We start from the raw sequence: 4,873 nt of genomic DNA, 5'->3' as shown, positions 1-4,873 counted from the left end.
TCACTTTGTAGCAAAAGGTACCCCATGGGGTGATGAAAGATGTCTTCTCCATGTCTTCAGGAGCCATCTTGATCTGATTATAACCAGAGAACCCGTCCATGAAGGAAAAGACGTTGAACTTAGCGGTGTTATCAACCAACATGTCGATATGTGGTAATGGAAAGTCATCTTTTGGACTGGCCTTGTTCAAGTCACGGTAGTCAACACACATTCTGACTTTTCCATCTTTCTTCGGAACTGGCACTATGTTGGCCAACCATTGAGGATACTCGGAGGTGACAAGAAAACCTACGTCGAGCTGTTTTTGAACTTCCACTTTGATCTTGTTAGCCATATCAGGGTGAGTCCTTCGCAATTTCTGCTTAACTGGCGGACATTCTGGCTTCAATGGTAAGAAATGCTGAACAATATTGGTATCCAACCCAGGCATGTCTTGGTAGGACCAGGCAAACACGTCAACATATTCTTTGAGAAGGTCTGCCAACTTACTCTTAACATCAGCATCAAGCAGCGATCCAATGGTCACTTCTCTTTTGTCTTCTTCAGAACCCAAGTTGATCTTTTCTAAAGGCTCTTTGTGAGGCAGAATGGCTCTTTCCTCGTGCTTAAGTAATCGAGAGATCTCGTCCGGAATCTCTTCTTCTTCCTCTTCTTCGGCTTCGAACACAGGAAACTCAAAGTTGGGAGAGGGCATAGGGTTATTGCATTCAATGGGTTTATCAATAGTAAATCTGCACATGTGATTTATATTTATTTCAGAAAATTTATGAATGCAAGAGTGTATGTAGATTTTTTTTTTGAAAAAGTTTTTTTTTCTTTAATTTTGGTTTTTTAGGATTACCATTTCCAGAAAAAGCAAAAATAAAACATATAATGTAGGGAATTCAAAATGACACTTTATTTATGATTCATTTTTGAAACAAAGCCCTAAACACAAACTCATTTGTCTTGGGCAGGACAAAGAGGGAAACTTTTAAAACAAAGCCCTATACACAAAGTTATTTGGGCGGAACATTTAAAAGCAAAGCCCTATAAAACATCTCTCTGCTTTGGGCAAGGCAGGAGGTCAAAATAAAAGCGAGGTGATTACTTTGAGCGGCGAACAACATTCGGAACGTCGACAGCCTTCCAGTAGCAACGAACTCCTCTGTGTATTATGTATTCAGGAAAATTCTCCTCAGAATTATCTTCAGTATTGACATTGACCGCTGGTCGAGCAGGATTTGAAGGTCCTGGTTTGTCAACCTTGTTCTTTGTAGAGTTGAAACGGTCTTCTTCTACTTCTTGAAGAGCATAAGACGAGTCACAATCTTCAGAATTTTCAGGGTGTTCTTCCCAGTCTTCAGGATGAAGAGACTCATTGTCAGCGACACTTTCTGAGTCAACTGCGGGACCATCTTCCCCTTCATCTTCAAAAATGGCATTTATGTGATAATAACCATCTTCAGGATTGTTAATCTTGGCAGATGCATTGAAGTCAGTAATTTCAGGCTGCTGAGAAAATTGACAGTATTGGTAAGCCTCTTCTGGTTGACTATTATATTCAAAGGAATCTCCCCATCCAGTTGGTTGGATATCTTCAATCGCAATCTTTGAACTTTTAGGCGCAGTATATTTCACCATATAATCAAATTTTCCACTTGGTTGTCCCAAGGTGTCCCAAATTTCTGCAGGAACGGGCTCAGTTTCTTTGCCTTTGGATTTCTCTGAAGGAGGATATGGTTCTTCCTGAGATATGTATCCCGAGTCATTGAGATGACATTTCCATTCTTCTTCATCATCGGAGAGACCTTCTTCGATGCATTCTTCGATAAGGACATTAACCTCTTGAGGAATTGGGTTAAGGAATCCTCCACTAATGAATGTTTCTTTGATCGGACGAAGGGTTTCATCCTTCTTGGTGCAGTTTGAGAATGTTGGTGAACATCCGAGACCTGCTCTAGTTTCATTCTTGGTAGGGATCACAACTTGCCCCCAGCCAGTGGTAGTTCCATCTTTCACTACTTTTACCACCTCTTTGTATGAAGAGATTGATGCTTTCTTTTTGGAAGATTCTTCTTCTAAAGAGAGACCTTGGAACTGCGTTCCTTCCTCACTGTCAGCACTTATGAAAGAGAAATTGGATAAATGGCTCACCATCAAGGCTTGCTCTCCACTTATTGTTACCAATTTTCCATTTGTTACAAATTTTAACTTTTGGTGGAGCGTAGAAGTTACTGCCCCTGCTTCATGGATCCATGGTCGTCCTAACAGGCAGCTATAAGCAGCTTGAATGTCCATGACCTGGAAGGTGATTTGAAATGTATGTGGACCAATTGTCATGGGAAGGTTGACTACTCCGATAACAGATTTTCGCGATCCATCAAATGCTTTGACTACTACACCACTGAACTTCATAGGCATTCCTTGGTAAGACAAGCGAGCAAGAGTCGTCTTTGGCATAACATTCAAGGAAGATCCAGTGTCTACCAACACATTGGACAAAGAGTCGGACTGACAATTCATAGAAATGTGCAAAGCAAGATTGTGATTTTTACCCTCCTCGGGGAGTTCTTCATCACAAAAGCTTAAATTGTTACAAGCTGTTATGTTGGCTATTATCCCATCAAAGTGATCAACCGTCACATCATGATCTACAAAAGCCTGATCCAAAACTTTCATTAGGGCTTCCCTGTGGGCTTCTGAGTTTAAAAGCAATGAAAGTATCGAGATCTTCGAAGGAGTCTGCATAAGCTGATCCACAATCTTGTATTCACTTCTTTTGATAAGTTTCAAAATTTCATCAAAGTCAGGATTGACATTGGTTCCACTGGACTGACCAACATCAGTGTTTGTATTACTGATAGGAGTTTCCACAGGATTCCCCACTGGTGTATTGACAGGATTTTGTCCGGTAGCAGGAGCAACAGGCTGCTTTGAAGGTAGTGGAGTATACACACGTCCACTTCTTGTTACTCGACTCACATCGGCGATATTCACGACAGATGAAAGAGTAGGTAAAGGAACTTCTTGTCCATTCTTTATCATTGTAGCATTGTAGTTGTATGGAACTGCCTTGTCAGAGTCATAAGGAACAGGTCCAGGTAGACAAATGATCAAAGGAGTAACAGGAACCTTTGGCTTGTTGTAGGTAACTTCCATGCGCTCGGGCATGTTGAAATGAGGAACGATGATGTTAACTTTAGGCATTTCCGAGTTGATATCTGAGACTAAAAGCTCATGCGGATAACATCCTATCATGTTAACTTCATTTTCATCCCTATTTCGGTAGATCTGAATAGTACCATTATCCAACAGTACTTGGAGATCTCTTCTCACAATCGAACATCCGTGAGGATCTACACAACATATGCTACAGGAACCATAGTGATGCTGGCGAAAACTCGGCCCTCGACAGAGAGTGGCGTGCATTTGTACCAAATCGGCTCTTGAGAAATTGATATTATAGACTCGGTACGGACCAGGACATCCATACACCATGTTTACAACATGCCCTCCATGATTGGGCGGCGGATTTGCTTGCACATTAGGATTCAAATTTCTGAAAGAGAGGAGATTAGATCTAACCAATCTCTGAACTTCATATTTCAAAGCTATGCAATGCTCAAGATCATGGCCAGGTGCTCCTTGATGATAAGGGCATGAGACCTCAGCTTTGTACCACCATGGAAGTTTCTCAGGTACTGGTGGTGGTGCTTTAGTTTGAATAAGGCCTCTTTCAATCAAAGCAGGGTACAGTTCTGTGTAGGTCATTGGAATCGGATCAAACTGTGGAGCTCTTTGTACACGATTCTGATTATTGTTAAACTGCTGAGCCTGTGGTCGAGGCTGTTGTTGTTGAAACTGCAGAGTAAACCCCGGATTCGGTGCTGTATTAACGGCTGGTGTGATAGCAGCAACCTGTCGTTGACGATTGACATTTCCTTTTGGCCTCCCTTGGGATACCATGTCAACACTTTGTTCCTTCTTCTTTTGGAAACCACTTCCGAACTTTTTGGTTCCGCTTGAAGATCCACCTTCTTTAGTTAGACGTCCGGTTCGGACTCCTTCTTCTAAACGCATACCCATGTTTACCATTTCGGTGAAATCACTTGGAGCACTAGCAATCATGCGTTCATAATAAAACGGACTGAGAGTATTCAAAAAGATCTTTGTCATCTCTTTCTCTTTTAACGGTGGATTAATCTGAGCAGCAGTTTCTCTCCATCGTTGGGCATATTCTTTAAAAGCTTCATGATCTTTCTGAGCCATGGATCGGAGCTGATCTCTGTCCGGAGCCATATCCGAGTTGTATTTGTATTGTCGGACAAAGGCCTCACCTAGGTCGTTGAATGTTCGAATATTAGTGCTATCCAAGCCTGTGTACCACTTCAGTGCGGCACCAGTCAAACTGTCTTGAAAGTAATGGATGAGCAACTGATGATTATCTGCATAAGTAGACATTTTTCTAGCATACATCACAAGATGACTTTGTGGACAAGAACTACCTTTGTACTTCTCAAAGTCAGGGACCTTGAACTTAGCCGGTATTTGTACACTGGGAACCAAACATAGCTCCTGGGCATTCTTTCCAAACAAATCTTTGCCACGAATAGCTTTGACTTCCAATTGAATCTTGTTGAACTGTTCTTGGAGATCTTCCACAAGATTACGCGGATTTGTGCTATCACCTTGATCATGATAAATCTCATTGCCATCATAAGGAACAGTGTGAACCGTAGGGGTCGGAACTGTCATAGTGGGTTGAGAAAGTGCCATAGTGACTTGAGAAAAAGTTACCCCCTGATTTGGAGTGAACTGTGAACCTTGTGCAGCAGGCGCTTCAGTTGTGGATGTTTGAACCCCAGAAACATTATGGCGGAAACCTGTACCG

The sequence above is a fragment of the Vicia villosa genome, unplaced genomic scaffold (assembly GCF_029867415.1).
Source record: "Vicia villosa cultivar HV-30 ecotype Madison, WI unplaced genomic scaffold, Vvil1.0 ctg.004900F_1_1, whole genome shotgun sequence".
NCBI lineage: Eukaryota > Viridiplantae > Streptophyta > Magnoliopsida > Fabales > Fabaceae > Vicia > Vicia villosa.
Note: the sequence above shows the minus strand (reverse complement) of the source record.